General features: G+C 43.0%; 1 protein-coding gene across 10 annotated transcripts in view; it reads left to right on the forward strand.

The window, feature by feature from the left end:
- Window positions 1-22,210, forward strand: part of LOC308197640 (uncharacterized protein) — a 628,187-nt gene that overhangs the window by 261,462 nt on the left and 344,515 nt on the right. Inside the window, exon 16 of one of the 10 annotated variants that reach the window (XR_013953169.1) lies at window positions 2,043-3,167. The exons of the other annotated variants lie outside the window; for them this stretch is intronic. The gene's annotated coding sequence lies outside the window, so the exon portion shown is untranslated. Of the gene's footprint in view, window positions 1-2,042; window positions 3,168-22,210 lie in introns of those variants that run through there. 10 annotated transcript variants of the gene reach the window in all.

The raw sequence follows: 22,210 nt of genomic DNA on the forward strand, positions 1-22,210 counted from the left end.
GGCTTCCTTGAACACTCTAGAAATACATGAGGAATACACAAGTGTTTTCATCACTCATAGAATCATAGAATATCCCGAGTTGGATGGGACCCATAAGGATCATCTAGTCCAACTCTTGGCACCTCACAGGTCTGCCCAAAGTTTAGACCATGTGACTAAGTGCACAGTCCAATCGCTTCTTAAATTCAGACAGGGTTGGTGCAGTGACTACGTCCCTGGGGAGCCTGTTCCAGTGTGCGACCACCCTCTCGGTGAAGAACCTCTTCCTGATGTCCAGCCTAAACTTCCCCTGCCTCAGCTTAACACCGTTCCCGCGGGTTCTGTCTCTGGTGTTTACAGTGAGTAGGTCACCTGCCTCCCCACTCCCCTTCGCGAGGAAGTTGTAGACCGCGATGAGGTCCCCCCTCAGCCTCCTCTTCTCCAGGCTGAACGGGCCCAGTGCCCTCAGCCGCTCCTCATACGTCTTCCCATCTAGGCCCTTCACCATCTTCGTCGCCCTCCTCTGGACACTCTCCAACAGTTTAATGTCCTTTTTGTACTGTGGTGCCCAGAACTGCACACAGCACTCGAGGTGAGGCCGGACCAGCGCAGAGCAGAGCAGAGCAGGACAATCACCTCCCTCGACCGACTAGCGATGCCGTGCTTGATGCACCCCAGGATACGGTTGGCCCTCCTGGCTGCCAGGGCACACTGCTGGCTCATATTCAACTTGCTGTCAACCACAACCCCCAGATCCCTCTCTGTGGGGCTGCTCCCCAGCGTCTCATCGCCCAGTCTGTACGTATAGCCAGGGTTGCCCTGTCCCAGGTGCAGGACCCGGCACTTGCCTTTGTTAAACTTCATGTGGTTGGTGATCGCCCAGCTCTCCAATCTGTCCAGATCTCTCTGCAAGGCCTTTCCACCCTCATCAGAGTCCACAACTCCTCCAAGTTTGCTGTTGTCGGCAAATTTCCTCAAAACACCTTCTAGTCCTACATCCAAATCATTTATAAAGACATTGAAGAGGACTGGCCCTAGAATGGAGCCTTGAGGGACCCCACTAGTGACCATCCGCCAGCCAGATGTGGCCCCATTTACCACAACCCTTTGAGCGCTGCCCGTCAGCCAATTGCTCACCCATCGTATGATGGTTTTGTTAAGTTGTGTGCTGGACGTTTTGTCCAGTAGGATCCTATGGGAAACCGTGTCAAAAGCCTTGCTGAAGTCCAAAAAGATCACATCAGCTGGTTTCCTTTGGTCAACTAGATGGGTGATCTTATCATAAAAGGAAATCAAATTTGTTAGGCAGGCAGGACCTACCCCTCATGAACCCATGTTGGCTGGGACCAATGACTGCATTGTACCCTAGGTGCGCCTCAGTAACTTCAAGAATCATCTTCTCTGTAATTTTACCAGGCGCTGACGTGGAACTGACAGGCCTGTAATTGCTAGGGTCTTCTTTCTTACTCTTCTTGAAAACTGGGACAACTTTTGCCAGCTTCCAGTCTACTGGGACCTCTCCAGATTCCCAAGATTGTTGAAAAATAATTGAGAGGTCCCACGATGACATCAGCCAGCTCTTTAAGCACCCTGGGATGGATCCCATCCGGACCCATGGACTTGTATGGATCCAGGTGGAGCAGCAAATCCCGCACACGTTCAGGGTCGGTTGGGAGTTTGTCATTCCCACCGTCATGGTCCTCCCGCTCAGGGCACCGAGGGTCCCGAAGCCCATCATCAGCATTGAAGACAGAGGTGAAGAAGGCATTAAACGTCTCTGCTTTGCCTGTGTCATTGTCTGTGAGGAGACCTTCCCCATCAAGTAGCGGACCTATGTTTCTTTGGTTCTCCTTTTTCTGTTAACATATCTAAAAAAACCTTTTTTATTGTCTCTCACAGACATGGCCAGCTTCAACTCTTGTTGGGCTTTGGCCCCGCGAATTTTCTCCCTACAAACATGAACAGCATCCCTATATTCCTTCATCGTCGCCTGACCCTCCTTCCAGTAGCCGTACACTTTCTTTTTCCGCCTAAGCTCCAGTAGAAGATCCCTGGTCAGCCAGGCCGGCCTTCTGCCCTGCCTGCCTGCCTTCCAATATTTTGGAATTGCCTGATCTTGTGCTTTTAGGAGGCAGTGCTTAAAGATTGACCAGCACTGATGGACGCCTATGCCTTCAAAAGCAGCTTCCCAGGGGACCTTGCTGAGTAGTTCCCTGAGCAGCCTGAAGTCTGCTTTCCTCATATCCAGGGCTGAAGTTTTGGTGGCAGTTTTCCTTCTGTCACCATAAATTCTAAACTCAGCCACTTCATGGTCACTATGACCGAGACGGCTGCGAATTGCCACGTCTCCCACAAGACCCTGTCTGTTCTCCAGCAACAGATCAAGGAGGGCACCTTTCCTAGTTGGCTCCCTTAGCACCTGCACCAACAAGTTATCATCTAGGTGCTTTATGAACCTCCTGGACTTGCTCGTGTCAGCCATGAGGTGATCCCAGTTGATGTCTGGCAAGTTGAAATCCCCCATTAGGACAAGGGGAATTGATCTTGAGGCATCTCTTAGTTCTGCAAAAAAAAATTCATCGGCGTTCTCGTCCTGGCCAGGTGGTCTGTAATAGACTCCCACAATGACATCCCCTTTATTTGTTCATCCCTTAATGCTTACCCAGAGGCTCTCAACTTTGCCATCCCCAACTTGAAGTTCCATGCAGCCCAGCCCGTGCTTCACGTACATCGCCACCCCGCCACCTCGCCTACCCTGCCTGTCCCTCCTGAAGAGCCTGTAACCATCTATTGCAACACACCAGCCACAGGACTCATCCCACCAGGTTTCGCTTCTGCCGATGATGTCGTAGCTGTGGGACTGGGCCAAGACTTCTAGCTTGTCCATTTTATTCCTCATACTGTGTGCGTTTGTGTAGAAGCACTTCAAATGCGCTTCCCTACACACAGCATCTTGTGGAGCCGACCGAAGGACCTCACTGGGACACAGTCCCTCTGATTCTAGTGCACCATCCCTTAGCTCATCACCAGCGTGCCTGGTTTTATCCCCTTCCCCCTTCAACTCTAGTTTAAAGCCCTATCTATCAGCCCTGCTGATAGATAAATCACTGATTTACAAAGGACTTATGTGCCCAAAAGCTTATGTTGTCCCTCACGTTGTTTCACTTAGTTTAATACAGATGATATTTCCCTACAAACCTTATCTTGCTTGTGTCCATAAGCTGTCATGCCTATAGCAAAACATAAAAGCATTGAACTGGGGAGTGAGGAAAATGAATCATTTGTAGTCTGGTTCAGAAAAGGTGAGGTTCTGTCACAGGTTTCACGATTAGTTACAGGTTTCCCCATTAAGGTTTCAAAGTAGAGACTGTAAAAACTAATGATGGTTTAGTGGGACTAAAAGAACCCAGTTTGCTCACTTCAGGTTGGCTTTCCATCTTTACCTGGTTTCCAGTAGCTTTATAAACACCCTGAGCCACAACAATAGCTGGTACAAATTCCTTCTTATAATAAACAGTTCTCACTATATGGAGGGGATTTTGTCACTGTCCCCACTCTACCCCATAGTCTGTCAGAAGCATGAGACCTCTGAGTTGGCTCCACTTTTGTATGCAGTGTTTAGACTACATAGTAGTTTATTGAGTGCTTTGTTATGGAAAATCCTGGGTAACTATGAATTATAGATGTCAATGTTTCCCTAGTTGTACGTTTTCTAAGAGTGATTCTTTAGCATCAAGGTCTTAGCTCATGACTTTCCATTGACATCAGCATTATGTATGTTCATGCTACTTTGTAGATGTTTCAGTAGTCATTTTGGTATGTGCCACTGTTTTATTATCTTGTATGAAAGCTACTATAAGAGCTATTGACAAGAAAATCTTGCTTTACCAATGTTTTTGGAAAGAAAAATGGTGAAGATGGTCCTCTGAGAACTTGTGTAGCTCTAGTTTTTCATAGGAGATGAAAAGTACTTTATGTCATTTGTTGTCTAATTAGTGTGATGATGGACTTCATTTCTTAATAGTGACTTTCTAATTGCTACTTAATTTTTTGCTAGAACTTGAACAACTGTGGTTCTCCTTTTATATACCCAATCTCAAGTTGGCCACCGGAAGGTTTCAGTGTTACCAAATTTCTCTCTAAATCACAATGGAAGTAAGTGCTTTTTTCTTTTCAAAAAAGTGTTAGCTGTTGCAAAAGTTTATGAGAAGTGCTGTATTGTAAGTCAGTCCATTTCCAGATGTTAGTAACCTCAAGTCCATAAAAAATAATGCTTTAATTATGCTATTGTTTTGGTTAATGCTTCATTATAGGATAAGGCAGTCTTATGTGTGTTAAAGCAGATAGAACTTGTCAGTATCACTTCTGCTCTGAAGCAGAAGGGTTATAGCAGTCCGAGCCATTAGGAAAGCTAACTCAAGGGTTGTATGAACCCTATAGAAATGAACCGATCTTGTCCTAATGGTTTCAGCTCTCTTGGCAATGAAGTATCTATTGCACTCCTTCAGAAGGCACATTTGGGCTGTTTTCTAGTGCATATTGAGCACATTCTGATTGTTTCGAGGGATCATCAGGTCAATGCAGTTAAGATGTGGACAAAATATCTTAAAAGAGCATGGCTAACGTTTACTAGTGTTTGTGCTATTCTTGTGTTTAATAGCATTTAGAGGGGGTGTAGAGCCCATAATTACTCTTAAGGCAATGGGGGAATGCTCTGAAGATAAGAAATACTGGAGGACTTAGAGCATCTAGAGATCTAATGTTCAAGGAAAGGGGATACCTGAGCATACCGCTCTTGGTCTAGTTCTCATCTTCCTTATGTGCTGAAGGTAAGCACCAGGGCTAGAGCCGCAGAGAGGAGCAGGATGGCACTAAAAAATATGGTACTCAGCCACATGTATAGTAGTCAGTATTGGGAGGGGGGACATCTTACCGTTACTGCCTTACACCTACATTGTCTGAAACCCCAGGTGTGGCCTGCATCCTTTAATCTGTTTGTCTAGTTCTGTTCCTAGATAAATCCCTTATTTCAGTGGGTGATATGCTGTACTTGGTGTTGAGTCTCTGTATTGACCATCATTAACTCCAAAACTTTACTGTTCTTGAGCAGTGTCTTCTATATAAAAAGAATAAGAAAGGGATGGTTGGTAGCATGTGCTGTATTTTTTGTTTTCCTTTATTTTTTAAAGATGGAGCATTACTTCTGTTGAATAAAGACTGGGCTCAGGTTAGCATATGCTGCACACCTGAATGTGTTTCTAGTATTCCTCAGTGACTTCTCAGTGAAAGACAGTCTTGTAAGATAGGCTGTGATGCTGCAGGTGTTCCAGAGCCAGTCTGATTTAACAAATTAAATAAAGATACCTAATGCTGAACCATGTGTGGAATCAAGGTTGAACTAAGGGGATTAGTTCCATGGCCTGTTGCTTAGAGGTGAGAAATTTCATGTCTTTATCTTTGAAGCAGTTTTTTAAACAGAAGGATAAAATGAGGTCTTGGAGGGAAGAAGTTTGGAGGTAATAAAAGGAGAGGTGTGCTTTGAAATAAACAAAGCCAGTCTGAGTCATAGAATCACCAGTCACCTCCTTATTTTCCAGGGGCCTTAGCAGAGTTTCCAGGAGGATCTGCTCGAGGTCCAGAGGTGAGACTGACTGGTCTGTAGTTCCCTGTGTCTTCCTTTGTTCTCTTTGTAAAAATGGGGGTGATGATGCCCCTTTTTTTTTACTGAAGTTTCCCTGGGAACTCCACTAGGCTGAAATCTCACTGTAATGGATTCAGTTTAATGTCTGAGCTGTGCTTATTTCTTTTTTTGTGAGACATTTTCCTTTGGGAAGCATGGTGTGGTGTGGTGACATGTCTTTCATATTATTTTTATGTAATTTTTACTCATAAATTGCCTTCATTGTTACTTCTGTCACTCTAGGGCATAATGTACCCAATAAAACCTATGAGTAAGCATTGCTAGAGCTATTTTCAAATTGCATATATGAAGACAGTGAAGTAGAAAAAAGTGAATGCAGATTATGTCCTCCAGCACTGAAAGAAAAACCTATTAGGTGTTTGATCTCTCTCTGTCTCTGTCAGTCTCTCTGTCATGTCCTTCTGTGTGTGTTTTTTTTTTTTTTTTTTTTTGGCTGGACATTGCAATGAGATAAAGCATATTCCAATTATCTTAAATGGGAAACCCAATTACATTCTTCAGAAGAATTTCTGATAATACAATACACGCAGGAGAGTGAAAAATCGTACCATGTATTGCTGAATTATTACTGTACAGTAGCATGATCTCCATTGTTCCGACTGTGAGTCGTAGGTGTGCCTGGGACTCTTACATTTCCATTGTAAATCTGTCTGACACACAGCAGCCGTAAGAATAATGTACTGTTGTGTCTCTTTTTATTTAGAATGTATTTTAATGGATGTGGTTTTGTCAGCTAGACAGCTCTGGAGACTATACACATATCAAAGTGATAAGTGCCTGGCTGTTAAAATCCCGGGTCATATTCATGAGAAAAACTCAGATCTTGCTTTTCCGTAGACCGTACAAAGTCATTACCTTTTGGGACTGTCCTGGATAGCTACACAAACAATCTTGTTTTCTCCCAGCATTCTTCTGCTCCACAGAACTCGCATCTGGCTTTGATATTTATTATTTCTTGCCGTTACCTTCAAAGAGAGCTCTGGCCTGTGGCTGTCAATGCTCTCCTGCTCACTGACGCTTGAGAGGTGAAGGTGCAGGCACCTTAAGAGGGGGCCTCCTGTCTTGCAAGAGGAAACAAGCAACTTCATAATACTTAGGATATCACACTATTTCTAATTTAAAATAAATAAATAACAGAGATGACAGGTTAGAGTATGAAATGCAAGGAGGTGAAAACAAAAGAGAAAGTGAAAACCAACTAGAATCAATATTACTAAGTTTGACGTAGCTAGCTGGCTTTTTGTATTTTTATTTTTTTTAGTACCTTCTGTTTAGTACCTAAATAAGTAGAATTTTGGCAGGTAGGCACTTCCCTGATGGTGGCAGTATGATTTTAGGATGCCCTATACTGCTTCTTCTTGCAACTAGGAGGTTAACGTGCCATGAGGGATGCTGATGAAACTGGCTGGGGAGGCGGCACAGCTGTGAGCGTTGCATGTGCCCCGAGAGCCTGCTCAGGGTAATGAGCTGCTGGCTTGGAGTGGTTGGGGTCTCTTGGCCTGCAGGGGACTTGTGGGAGGGAAGCTGGGGAGAGAAATGTTCTGTGCTGTCTTTATCTGACACCTTTCTGTTCTTTATACCTTGACTGATATAAAATCACGAGCGGAGTTGCTACACATGCTGTACCCAAAGGAGTTTTAGTTCGGCAGGAAAGTCAGGGATCTGTCTGCTCCTGAAGCTGTAGCAGATGGTCTGCAGGGCAGCAGGTAGGACCGTGCTGGTCCCAAGTGGTTGCCTCTATGGTCTGGAAGAACATTTTGGTGCTGGCAGAGGCTTTATGCCTCAAAGTTGGGAACTGTTATGTTCATACATCAAATAATAACTGAAATGCAACAAGAGCAAGGGGTTTGGAGAGAGAAAAATATACAGGTCTTACAACCTTTTCTATTTGCCACAGTACTGGGTGTTTCCATGTTAAAGGAAATAAAGAGAACAGTTACTTTCAAACCACGTGAGAAACCTTTCAAGTATGTAATTTGTCAGTACAAACTAGCAAGTTGCATTTTAGGGAAAAGAAAAGTCCAATATTGCTGGAATATGCCACAAAAATGTCAGAGTTCTAAATGTGAAAATTGTCTTCAGATTTTGTGCCCAGAACTTTCTCACTGCTGATAGAGATGAAGAGCAAGGGAATGCTTGGCTGTTCCTTAGCTGGGCCGGGTTGATGAGGTTGAGGATACACCCTTTGGGGATGACTAAATCGGCCAGGGATGTGTGAAAACACACGCACACGTTCCAACTTCATGTTAAAAATGTTAACAATATGTTAATATCTCTGAACCAAAGAGACATCTTTTTCAAGATGTTTTCCAGTCAAGTAAGTCTTGAAGACCCACAAGCTTATATTAGCATGTAAAGAAGCTTTTTATTTCTGGTGTTTGAGTGGAAGTGCTAGATCTGTAATCATTTACATTTAAGACAAATGAAAGCTGGTAGAAAATAAATTTGAAAAGAAATTGATCATGAGCTTTAAGTGAGGTGATGTGAGGGTGAAGCATGAAGACATGCATGGCATTTTGCAGGTTGGTATGACACATGTATGACATGCTGAAAACATTAAGTAGTTTTGCCTTCTCTGTTTTTTTGCTAACAACAAAATGCTAGTTCTTCATTTTTTTTTGCTTTACTGGAAGACCCTGCTAAGATCTGGGATGGCATGAGTAGTCATACAGCCTGAGCTGTGTGACACAGAGACATCCAGCCCCTCCAGCACAATGATACTCCTTATGGCTTCCTATACGCTTTAGACTAGAAATTGAAAAAGTTCTCCTAGATCTGAAAAGATTAGGATGGTCTGACTCGCATATTCTGAAGAGAGGAATGTGTTTCTATTTTTGTCCAATTTTCATTTTTGACAGCTAATGGCCTGTGAAAATGATGCAGGGCGAACAGGGAAAATTTTAACTTCTGAAGTGTTTTCCACTCCTTACACACAACAGTGCCATCGAAGTTTCATTCACCTAAGTGCTATGAGCAGTGAAACACATAGGATAGAAGGAGGGCTCTAGGCAGAAGCTGTAGAAGCAAACTGAGCAGTGCTCAGTAAATTAGTACCTAAATATTTGCAGAGATGCTTTGCTGTTATTATGAAGAAAATTTCCTCTGGAGATCTACTTCATTCCCAATTCATTAATGAAAGAGCAAAATTCAGCACTGCTTACAGCTGCTCTTTAAGTTGATAATATGCAAAATTCAAAGCAGCTCGATGATCTGCTGCTCTACCTCCTTTGTATAGCACACAAGCAAAACCCCGTTAAAATATATGTTTGTATGGCTAACCATAGCCAGACCACTCTGATCTATAGCGGTGCTTCTACCTCTTTCCCTGTTTAATTACAAATGTCAGCTTTCTACTAACATCAAGCTATAGCTGTTCAAAATGAAGTTGCAATGTTAGTCTCCCTTCTCTTTTTGGCTCCTGGCGATGAGCCATGGTTGTTCAGCTAAAACACAAAGAGATTTGCTTTTAACTGAGAACAAATATGCTCTATGTTGTGTGGAAAGGTTAAAGAGTCCTGAAAGATGGAATTACAAACTATGGAGGAGTCTCTTGGAAAGTTGTATTTGTACTAAGTCAGAACAAAAATCCTGTGTTTCTCTCTCTCTCTCTCTTTTTCTGTTATGGGAGATTTCACAGGGAAATTGGTGCTCAGAGGAAGCCATTTATTAAAGTCAAATACTGTTAATTGGGATATTTCTGCCTTTTAGTTTACTGCTAGGCAAGCCAGTAATACCTACTCCCTCATCCATGACAGCAAGCTCTAGAGATTGTTTTCCTTATTCTCTAATTTAAAAGAAATTAAAATAAATAAATAGGTTTCTGCAGCAAAACTAAAAGGGAAGTTAGAACTGCACCATCAGCATTTCTCTGTTCCTTTGAAGTGAGATGCCATAGGACTTTGTGCCCACAAGTGGGTCTAACATGGACATCAGTCCCATAATTGGTAACATTTTCTTCCTGAATTACCATGTCTTACTACTGAAGTAGATTTTAGAAGATAGCAATTTCAGTATTTCCTTGAAATGCATAGGTTAATTTTTGTTTTGTTTATTTTTTTTTCACTGAGTGTAACGTGAGCACACACATGTTCATGCAGTTTTCTCTGAATGTGCACTAAAGAAATAGAAAAAACACTAGATTTAGCATCACTAAAGAAATAGAAAAATATATTGCTGTGAACTTTCCTTTCTCTTCAGTTGTAGCAGACCTGTCCTGCCCAGGAGCTGGTGGCTGGTTTCTCTTGGCAGCGGTTGGGACTGTTATACGTGAAGCAGAATTGCTTATTACAAACCTCCCGATGCAATTCTTCAGTGGTGGCCTCACTTGTAAGAAGTAAACATGGCTTAAGTTAGGCTTTGCTATTACTAAGGCACATGGATGTAAATACTCCTCCATCAAGAGATTTTTGCTGGAAAAAAATGTCTATTATAGTACTGTATTTTCCTTGTGTGTATTAAGTTCCTAGCCCTTTGAGGTGTCTCCCCTGTTAAAGGAGAAAGAGAAATGGGCAGGTTGGCCGGCAGGCTGCCAGAGAGATGATCTGTATCTGCCAAGCACTCACCCGCGTGTTACCTTCCTGGTTTCCTCACAGATTAATCTTGCTTGTTACCAGAGGCAAACAACCACATTTTGCTTTTTGGAACATGTAAGGCGCTACCAGACAGTGTACATAAGAAGCATAGAGAGATACCTAATTAAATTTATAATCTAATTGCCCCTTTGTGTTGACGCTGCGGTTCCCGAGTCCAGCCCCTGCTGAGCCTGCCGGGCTGATAATGGATGCCTGCCTGAAACCCACTCTGTGCTCCTCCTTAGGTTCCTGCAGGCACAATTGCTTTTGATCAAGTCCCAGTTCTAAGAGGAGAAAGCACCACCAGCACACAGGCTAGAGAGAAATGAAAAGTTTTGCATTTGCCCTTTGCAAGAAGACATTTGGTCCTAATAAGCTCAGTTTTATGGTGATACAACCTGCAAACTACCCAGGGTTGCTGCCTGGTTACAAGTATTTAAGAGACTTCTCATTTCTGTAAGGAAGGAACCCACAGCCATGACACTACATTTTTCTGGCTCGAGACCTAGTTTAAACTCTGTTTCAGGGGAGTTTTCAGCATAAAGCCACAGCTGTACCTCAACTTTTCCTTTTTCCCTGGTGTGCAGATTCTTACTCGGTCTTAATTTCCTTCTTTTATTTCTGTTTTTTGTCCACAAATGTCTGGTCTGTGGCGTGTGTAACACTCTTGACTTCCTGCAGGTCAGAAGAAAGGTCTTAAGAGAGCAGCTAATTCTTCTGCTCTGTTCTTGCACGTAGTGCCCCTGTGGCTGAAATGAGAAAAGGTGTTCCCTGAGCAGCATCGTATGGGGCAGGAGCACACAGGCAGAACTGCCCTACGTGCAGGAAGGGTTTTCAGAAGCGTTTGCCCCAGCGGAGGAAAGGGGCTGATTTTCAGTGCAGAGCTGTCACGCCCACAGTTTGCAGCTCCTCTGATGTTGCTGTGGAGTTTGTTTGCATCCAAAACAGGCTAATTGTAGGGGGTTGGGGTCAAGTTAATTCTCATGAGGATCCTTAGAAATGACAACAGTGAACAACTGGTATTGGAGCTTGTCCTTTTTCAGTCCTGTTCGTTTTGAACCCTGTCGCTTACAAAGCATCTGTTAATAGCTCAGGAGGTTGTTAAACTTAGAACTCTAAAACAGCAGGAGTGAAAGCCACAAGAAAACTAAAGGAAAATATATGACGTGAGATTGATGAGCATTTAGTGGCAGGTAAAAAAGAGCTGAAAGGTTTGATGCTTTTCTTCCGTAGTGACCATATCCAGCACAGTTGGTACACCTGCAGCCATCGGGCTGCTGCAGAGGTTTGTTCCACTTTGTCCCTCCACTTGTGCTGTTGTGACGTTATCCTTTAATTATGCACCATGTACCAGAGAGAAATGCATGAATGTTTCTTTTTTGGGGCAGAAATTGGGCATGTGAGTATTCTCAGGTCCAAGATTTTCCATGCCCCTGGACTGTTAGAATGGAGAATGCTTCTCAGCATCAGCTTCTGCAGTTAATTATTTTTGTATAAATCAAAGACCTAATAAAATTAATTAAGCAGAGGAGTGCTTTGTTTTTTGCCAAAAAACCAAATGCATTCAATACCGCAATGACTAATTCGAAGCAATAAGGAAGACTGTAGTCTTTAGGAATAAATAATGTCAAACGTCCTAATGGCAAGTGGAAAAAAGTTATTGAACTGGGAGAAAAGCTATTGAGCAATGTAAGCGAGATGACAAAAGCCTCAGAAAGGTTGTCAGATGTGGTTTTAAACTTATATTTAATCTTGCGATATTGTGAGAGAGAGGAGATACTGAAGGATCATCGCAAGAAGAGAAGAAGTAACAAGTTTAACACAGCCACTTACTCCAGGGGAGCTATCTCCTCTGGTGTAATCCGCGTCAAATGGCCCATTCCTGAATTTCATGGGAGCTGAGCTCTGTGCGTTGTTGGGAGGCTGCCAGCATAATGAGGAGTTGGACGGTCTGTAATTCAAAACCCAGGCACCCGAGACTGGTAAATCTAGGGAAGAGTGACCCTGACCTGCAATTTAGATGGTAGACCGGGAGAGCTTTTTTTGGAAACAATCTCTGCTAAACTGGAAAAATTCTCCTGAATCATAATTGTTTTGTGTATCGAAGGCAGGCATCTGAGTGCCTGACCAATTCTGTTCAGGGAAGAAGTAGTAATGGCTTTCAAATGTGGCCTTTGCAGTTTGAGATTTCCTTTTAAGCATTATTTGTGGGGAAATTAACATTTGAATTATTCAGTATGTTTTCCTTGGGGGATAATGACTTAGGAAATGGCATAAAAATTCTGAAAGTCTCATTTCATGTTAACCTGTTGTGGCAGCAGTCCTGCAGTAGGCATTTGGATTAGACATCTGTTGCTGTATTACAGCATCTATTCCCTTTACAGTAAATTTTTTTTTTCTTAAGTTTTTCTCCCTAGTATGCTTAGTGTTTTTTTTTCTCCTTCTAAATGGCATGGAAAAAAAGAATTGTATTAAAAGTCCATGTGCTCTCAGCGGTAAGTGGCATCATGGCAAATATTTATCCACCTTGTTTAATTTCCCATTCCTTCCCCGTTCTGTTTTTGCCTAATGGAATTGTTAATACACCTTCTTTAGTCTAATGTGGTTTTACCTGAGAAGCTGTACACTTCACATAAGCAGTTTAATATTTTCCCCCCTGCTATAATTCACCCAAACCTTTAATCCCCAAATATACAAAGAACCTCGTTCTTTGCTTGGTGGGTAATTATTTAAAACTCCCAACTACTTAGGTAGCTGTTCGTGGCTGGTTGAATGCTGGCCCTTAATATAGCGAATGGTAATCTTAGATTGTTCCAAGAAACTTTGAGGCAGAAGACAACCATGAGTTTTATAATGAAGCAGTGTATTTCTGCAGCTGCTTGATAAGGAGCTGTGTGACTGGGAACCTTTCTGAGGTTCATAAAAATGAAACACTGGAGAATGACAAATCCTTTAGTCTACCACTACAACACTTCATTTCTGAGCAAAAGCAATACTGTACTTATAAGATTACAAAAAGCTGTAGGCACCATTTATATTCCAAGATGATGTTTGCTGCTGACCAAATAAAATATTTTGAAATCGCTTTTGTGTGCGCTGAATATTTTAGGCCATGATTGGATATTTTATATACAAACAATAATCCATTCTTCAGCTGTCCTGATGCTCATCAGGTCAAATGCTGGCTTTTCCAGAGTGGAGGTGTAGGAATGGCAAAATCACTGATGTGTGAAAGTTTTATAGAAGCAGCCAATTACTTTGAGCAAATAGCTGCTTTTGATCTTTCTGGTGATTGAATTGGCGATGTCTCAGGACAGGGAAGTCTACTGCTCTTCTTTAAGTGCAGCACATTTTTCATACATAATATCATCATTTCTGTAACCTTCATGAGTTTTGATTTCAGAAGGCAGTTTTTTTTTTCCCCTTCCTTTTCTGGTCATAGAACTTCAATGATTAAACAATTTTGTGTAACGTTTGAGCTGGGAATTTTGTTCCAGCACAGAGTTAAAATACTGTAAGATTTCTGAGTCTCTTGCTCATAGCACTGTTTTACTGAAGATGACAGGCCTGGCAGAAACCTGAGGAAGCCAGATATCCTGGAGACACCTGCAGAGTTAGGGTTGTTTGTTTTCCTTCTGTAAACCATACACACGTAAAAAACAAGGACATGATTTATCAGTCCTTAATTGCTGTTGTTCACCTGTTGCACAGGAATAGCCAGCAGAAGGGGATGGGTAGGGCCTGATCAATACAGGCTCTGCAGAAGTTCAAGAATTGTTTTTTGCTTGTGTCAGGAGTGCTGGAGCAATGACTACTGTTGCAGTGTCATTCTATTACGTGCTAAACTGAGTCTTGTTTAATAATATACTGAAATGGATTAAAAGTCCATTGATAAGGAATGATGCAATCATGCATACTTGACAAATGCTAACAGAAAAGAGATTATCAGCTGAAATTTACTCTCTCTTACTAAGTTTCTCCCCATGAGCCTTTGGCCCCAAACTATTTCAAGGTTGTGGGAAGATGGAGATGGTGTTTGTCCAAGCGCTGTTCCCAGGTCTCGCAGAACCGAATGTAGGCATTAGCTTAGTTTTCTTAGCTGTTTTCTCGTGGGGTGTTCTCTGCATCCAGCTAGCTGGGCAGGTAACAGGGGAACAAGCAGTTTGTCTAACAGTGGGATGTTTCATGCCTCGCTTCCTTCAGATACGAAACCTCATCGTTAGTTTTATTTTTTTTTCCCTGCTTAAAGAAAAAGCAGAAGAACTGGTTTGATTAAATTTCCTTCCTTCCCCTTCTGCTTCCCCTTCCCCTCTTTATCAAATGATGCCACTATTTGGATAAAGCTCAATTAGTATAATGAATTTTTACAAAAGATTCATTATAATTATAAATTATTAGTCTGATACCGTGCGTATTTACTTGGTAACATACAGACCACATACCCCATGCATCATTACAAAGGAGCTCCTGACAAGTGCTGTAAACCAGTGCGGGCAACGCAGTAAAATCTTGTGCAGCTATTCTGCTCATGCCTTACAAATGTATCTCAGCTGTATTAGTTTGCCTCCAGTGGATTCCCAGTTAATCTGTAGCAGAGCACACTATGCATGCAGTTACACTCTCTGAGATTGGTACTGTAGTGACTTAAGCCATCCATCTGGAGAACAGAAGCAATTTCATGAGATTTCTATAAACAACGTGTCTGTCAGTTTTGCAAGCACTTAATAGCTGAGCACACCCTAAGAGTTAACAGCACGAGGATCGAAGTGACAAACTTAGGCATTCTTTGCAGAGCTAGTTATTTGTAATAAAGAAGGTGCCAATCATTGCAAGTAATTAAATAAAGGTCATATTTGTTGTTATCCTGTCAGTACACAAAGAAGATAACATTATTTTCACTGCAAGTATATTTGAGTCTTGAACAGTTTTGATACTTCATGATATAAAAGAGGAGGCAGACCTCATTAATTGGATACCATCTATGGCTTTGTAGTAGCACCACAAATGTAATTTTGACCTTTGTAGCTTACTAGCACAGAAGCTGTTCACTTGCTTTTCAGTTCTGCCCAGGGGATGAGGTCCTGGTCTGCAGGAAACCATGCAGGTAGGTGATGGTGGGATGCAATGAGATGGTTTAAGGTCACACCAGCGTGACCACCTGCTGCATGTTGCAAGGCTGCTGCTTGTTAACATGAACTCAGTGGGATCTCCTTCTCCCTGAAGCGTTTTGTTTTCAGCTCTTACTTGCTGAACATATTAGTGAAAGCCTTTGTTATGAAATCTGTCAGATACCACGAGTGTTCCACCTGCCATCTGGCTGCATACCAGCAATCTCCCCTAGCTCATGCTGGACACCAAAAGGCACCATCTCCTCTGGGGCTTCCTGGTTCCTGGTGTGGCCCATGCCTGCAGATGGGCTCTGCATCCCACTGGGTCCAGTGATGGTAAAAGGATCAATAGTTTATGTGCAAAATCCAAGCTATACCAATGTTTATGGAGAGCAAGATAAGAATGTGAAAGGAAAAATGCATACTCTAAATGAGTTACACTAGGAAAGGCAGAAATGTCCAGTTACTACTCTGTAGATGCTTACCTCGTCTTGCAGGTTATCCAAGGTGCTTACCTAGTCTTCTGAGCATGTTGCTTCCATTCCGATTCATATCTCTCTGCTGCCCCATCATGACAGTACTTACCCTTGGTGTGCTCAGGAGGCAGGTTTGGTATTTTCTCTGAGACCGCCCTCATGTCTTTTGTTTTGCTCATTTTTAAGTGCAGAGCAGGTGCCAGTCTCATATGCCCGGTCAGGCTTTTACATATTAAACAATCTTTTTCAGAAGCCAGTACTGTTCTGTAGAACCACAAGAGTGAAAAGAAGCATTACTTACTACATAGAGTAGATATTTAAAATATCTAGTGAGATTATCTCAAATCTATTGTACGTTGAGGTCACTTTTTTTATGCATCCCTGTTACCATTTCACATGCACTAGGTCTTTCTGTCATTCTAATTTATTTCTACCTCCAAGTGGCCCTGTGCTTACCTGCGTGAACTACCCATTTAGGTCTATCTGATGATGACTGGTCGTGTGCACAGCAGTGACACCTGTAATTATTTTTCCTATTTCCTACAGAAAAGTAGAAAAAATGAAATTCAAATGTCAAGCTTCTGCACAGTGAGAGAGGTTTCAGATATGAGACTATCCATACAGTTTATGGTGGCTCTGATGATTAACAGAAGCAAATGGGATCAGCAGACATTGCTATTTTGGGCATTGTTAAACAGAGGTTATGGTTTACGCGTGTGGGGTTTTAATTATGTTTTGTTTTTACTCAGGTAAAAGCTGGCAATTATGTCTGCTGTTAGGTACTTGGGTTTCAAAATGAGTTGCACCCTTGTGACAACACTGTTAAAGGAAAAGGAAATAGGATGTAAATTCACTTGCTCGTTTTGGATCTCGTTTTTGTTTTCAACTCGGGTGCTGTACTGAAAGAGAACAAATTGTCCAAAACGATTTCCAGGCAACACGTAGTAGGATCCCAGCAATGCTCACGGTGATGTCATCCCAAAAGGTGCCAGTGGAAACCGAGCAAAGACTGGGGGAATTTGGCACAGTTCTTTAGTTGTTTTTAGTTCATTATTTAGTTCTAATGAACTGATAAATGTTGCTTTCATATTTATTTGTCTGAATAATAGAAGACTCTTTACTCCTTCAGAAATCTGTGGGTTGCTGTGTGTTAGGCTGAGCACAGACAACATTAATGTGACTTCGTGGGCTTGGGTGTGTCACCTGCTGGGTTTGGTGCACGAATACCAGTCACTTGTACATGTATGCAAAAGTGTGTGTTGCCTTATGCCCTGAATGTATGTATTTCTGGCTGGTTGTGGATTTTGGATGGTCACCTGTGTGTGGGCACTGATGTCCTCCTGGTTGTGTCCTGAAGGTGACCCTGTTGCACAGGTGCTGGTTGTGCCAGAATTACCCTGAAAACAGGGAGGAGAAAGACTTGCTAGGGCAACCTAGGAGACTGGAGCACAAGGGCTACCTGTCTCTGGGGAAGGCAGGGTTTGAACTATTTAATTTGTATTGACAGCGGTAGTGATGCTAAGAATAAATGCTTATGTGTGGAATTTATCTCCTTCTAATTGGGGCAATGTCTTCTTCCTTTATTTTCTGCTTCATGGAAACTGTTACTTAGGCAGAGGAGAAAATTGCGTTCTTTGTTTTAATTCATTCCGATAATGTAAAATAGTCTAAAACAGATACTAGTTCTTGGAACCATGTTACTTACTTATTTTGAAACAGAAGCTGTAATTGCATATCGTCATTCGTGTTAGTGAAATTTTGGCGGCATTTCAAGAGACAGGTAAGTAAATCACAAGTTACAGCAAATTCTTAAATTTATGAGCAGCCACTCTTGTGAATGGTCCTGCTAAAATCTCTTTCAGTATTGATGTGAACAGCTGTGTGTCAGTCACAGTAAGTAGTTTGATATCCAGCTTTGCTCTAGCTCTACACTTCTGATGAGTGCATCATATCCACAACACTGTTGGGGAACCTGCAAGCTGTTGGTTTATAAGAGAAGAGATTACAGAAGTCACTAGTGAGTAGCATCTTTTTTTTTTTTAAATCTATTTTTTTTTAAAGTGTGTGTGGCCTAGTAAAGCAGGGACTTATGAGGAGGTTCTAAGTCAAGCCAGCTTACTTAGTTCAGTTTCTTTCATGAAAGGCCTAAAAGTCAAAGTTGATGATTGAGAAAGGAAAGTAGATAAACTAGGAACTCTAAATAGACCTACAAAAACACTTTAAAAATTAGGCACAGATTATTCTGTTCATGTACAAAGTCATTTTAATGGTGAACAGAAACCATATACTGTGAAACACGGCAAATATTCTGTGTTCATAAATAATTGAAACTCCTTAGGGTAAAATATTCAGTTGCAATAGACACCTAATAAAACCAGAAGAAATAAAAAGGACATAAGACCACTGGAGAATATCCAGTACATGATAAAGGACTTAGCTGCAGTTGCATCGAATGCAGCTGGGTTACTGAATGAAGGAGAAGTAGAGCTGATGACCAGATGAAATGAAATGATCAAGCAGGCTGAATCTCTGCAGAGGAGGAGCTGGTAGAAGAGCCTTGTGCCAACCAACGAAACAGAAACTATGCGCAATCAGTAGTAGGCTTACAGTTGGTAGGTTTAAATAGTAGTTTTTCTGACTGGAACATCTACAACTAGGTACACAATAATTGCAGTTCAAATATTGGTATCTGGAGATGAATGTTGTTTTAAAACATGCCTTGTTAGTATAATAAAATATTTGAAGAGCAAAAAGTTACCCAGAAGTAGGCTCCTACTGTTCTGTGAAATGCCTATGAAGTAACTGTTTGTAATTCCAAAGCTGCTGGAAATTATTACTGTTGCTTGTTCAAATAGTGAGAAAAAGAGTACTGCCTGAGAATGATGTGGAAAGAGGAAAAATCCCTTTAATCCTTTTTCTAAAAGTATATACACAAAAATTGGAGGTATAGACCTTTTTAAATGAATTTTTGACTGATACGCTGCTCTTGTTAGAAGAAGGTAAATTACAGGATTTACATTTTTCCATTGAAGATTTCTGGATCAGTGCCATTATAAACCATAGCAGTGATAGTGCCATCCCATCGGATATTGATGCGAAGTGAGCAAACAGTACTGTGGTGGGGAGCACTGGCACTGCAGCAAAACTGAGAACAGCAGCCAGGACTCAGCCAAGGCACCTGGGCCTCTCTGACACCCGTGAGTGATGCTGCACTGGGATGGGGCATCCACAGCTTCTCTGGGCAGCCAGTTCAGGGCCTTTCCTCCACCTGAGTGAAGAATTTTCTCCTAACTTCTTATATAAATCTCACCTTTTTCAGTTTAAAACTGAAGAGTTTTCCCTCTTGTCCCACCACTATCTGCCCAAGCAAAAAGTTGTTCTCCATCTTTTTTACAAGCACTGAAAAGTTGAAGTAAGGTCGTACCAGAGCCTTCTCTTCTTCAGGCTGAACACCCCCAGCTCCCTCAGTCTTTCTTCATAGCAGAGGTGCTCCAGCCTCTGATCAACTTTGTGGCCCTCCTCTGGTCTCACTCTAACAGCCTCACGTCCTTCTTGTGCTGGGGGCCCCAGACCTGGACGCAGCACTCCACTGGGGCCTCGCAAGGGCAGAGCAGAGGGAGACAATCCCCTCCCTCCCCTGCTGCCCACTCCTCTGTTGGTGCAGCCCAGGATGCAGTTGGCCTTCAGGGCCCACTGCTGGCTCGTGTCGAGCTTTTTGTCCACCAGAACCCAAGTCCTTCTCTGCAGGGCTGCTCTCAGTGAGTTCTCCCAGTCTGTCCTCATGTCTGGGATTGCCCCGACCCAGGTGCAGCACCTTGCACCTGGCCTCATTGAACCTCATTAGGTTCACGTGGGCCCACTTCTCCAGCTTGTCCAGGTCCCTGTGGATGGCATCCCTTCCTTCTGGTGTATCAACCGCACCACTCAGCTGGGTGTCATCTGCAACCTTGCTGAGGGTGCACTCAATCCCATTGTCTGCATTGTTGATAAAGATATTAAACAGCACCAGTCCCAAGACAGACCCCTGAGGGACACCAGCAATCACTGGCCTCCACGTGGACACCTCTCTGGCTGTGGCTATCCAGCCATTTCTTACCCACTGAATGGTCAACCCTTCAAATCCATCTGTCTCCAATTTGGAGATCAGGATGTCATGTGGGACCGTGCCAAAAGCATTACAGAAGTCCAGGTAGATGTCATCGGTCAGCCTTCCTTTGCCAACTGAGGCAGTCACTCCGTGGCCACCAGATTGGTCAGGCACGATTTGCCCTTGGTGAAGCCATGCTGGCTGTCTTGGATCACCTCCTTGTCCTGAATGTGTCTTAACATTGCTTCCAGGAGGATCTCTTCCATGATCTTCCCAGGCACAGAGGTGAGGCTCACCAGTCTGTAGTTCCCTGAGTCCTCCTTTCTATCCTTTTTAAAAATGGGGGTGATGTTTCCCTTCTTCCAGTCACCAGGGACTTCACCTGACTGCCACGACTTTTAAAATATCATGGAGAGAGGCTTGGCAAGTACATCAGCCAGTTCCCTCAGGACCCTGAGATGCATGGCATCAGGCCCCATAGACCTGTACTTGTTCAGTTCCATCAGGTGCTCTCAAACCTGCTCCTCGCTTACAGAGGGAGGGACTTCGCTCCCCAGCCCTCATCTTCAGGTTTGGGGGAACAAGAGATGTGGGAAGCCTGACTGGCAGTGAAGACTGAGACCAAGAAGTTGCTGAGTACCTCAGCCTTCTCCATATCTGTTGTTACCTGTTCTGTTCTTGCCTACAAGCTCACCAAACTGAACACAACCTGATCCCAAGAGCTTTTCTTTCCCAAATCAACTTTAGAGCTCTCATTAAGATAGTTCTGTGTCATGACGAGTTATACAATACCATTACTTTTTTGGAAATACAAGTCTCAATTTTTTTCACATCATCTAATGCTTTTTAATCACCAAAAAAAACCACATTTGATATGAATTCAAAACCAAATTATGTCTGACATTGATATGCTTTGGTTTCTTTTGCTTTTATCAGTCCTTTGGCTTAGCTACTAACCTGTTTTGTTTCAACTTTTTCAAAGACAACCTGAGAAACAACTCTGTGGGATTATTTCAAAATCTCAGCAATGATATTCAAGAGCCAAGTGTGTGCAATTTATGTGATCATTTATATTTATTCATTATTGGTCATTTATATTTATTTTTTCATAAAGAGAAATAGTATGGTGTTTATTGCCTTGCACCCACATTCATCAAACTGGCTTCTGAAAATGAGTCTGAGATCTCTATTAGCTCTACAAGTCTCTGGTGATTTGTGGAGTCTGGCCTGATCCTCTGATATTCCAGTTCAGATTTGGTGTTTGTCCCAGCATCTTCATGCCCCGTCTACAAAAAATGAGGCTAGAGCCCATCAGCAAGTCCCCTGTCATCAGCAGCCACTAATGATTATCCTGGTTGTGAGGCAGGCAATAGCAGAGAAAATGCATCTCTGCTCCTCGGTTGTTTCCACTTCCAGAAGGCAGCAAATATGCTTGAGCAGTGACTCGTGGCAGGGATCTGACCAGAGGCGCGTGAGACAGAGATGCAGGGAGGGAAAAGTTGCAGCTTCAGGAGGGGAGAGCTGGGAGGAAAACAGCTGCGTGCCTGAGGGCGGTGCGTGAAATGCTTTGTGCAGCCACAGCAAAGGGCAGCTGAAGATGGCAGCAGATTGCAGCAAAAAAAAAACACACAAAAAAGAGAAAAGCACCTGCCCTGCTGAGAGCATACGGCTGCTTCCTAGCAGTGTTGGGTTTTTGTGTCCTCCTGCTGGAGGACAGAGGGCTAAGGAGAGACGGTAGAGCAGGGGCAGAGGGAGCAGCAGCCGTGCTGGGTGGGCGAGGGGAGGGTTGGGGTGTGCTTGCTGCTGCTGGAGCTGACAGGGCCTGATCCAAGCAGCTCTTGCAGTTCAGATTTTCAGGGCTTGGCTTCTACCCTCTCCTGCCCTGTTGAAAGAGAAGTTGTCCTCCAGACAATCATGATGGAGGAGTTTTGTTTTGCTGCAGGAATAAGCATGTGTCCTTGATATGCCCTGAAAACAGTGGGGGGAAAAAAGATCTTTTTCCCATTGTTTCTGATTTTTCTATCAGCTGCCTGCAAACATAAGGGAATATGGCCAGGTAATAAGAGTTATCCCCTTCCCATGGCTTTATGGGTTTTGTTTCCTATTGTGGAAAGCCTGGTTTCAGTCAATCATCCAAACTCTGGAAGAGTCGATACAGCTGGGAACACGAAGTCTTCTCCTTCCCTGGGCATCTGCTCGTGGTCAGCATCAGGATGTGGAGGCAGACGAGCCTTTGCCCTGGCTCACTGCCGGTCCTGCAGACTGATCTCTAATTCCAAGAGCGCTTC

This window comes from Anser brachyrhynchus (genome assembly GCF_964034855.1).
Source record: "Anser brachyrhynchus genome assembly, chromosome: 6".
Classification (NCBI taxonomy): Eukaryota; Metazoa; Chordata; class Aves; order Anseriformes; family Anatidae; genus Anser; species Anser brachyrhynchus.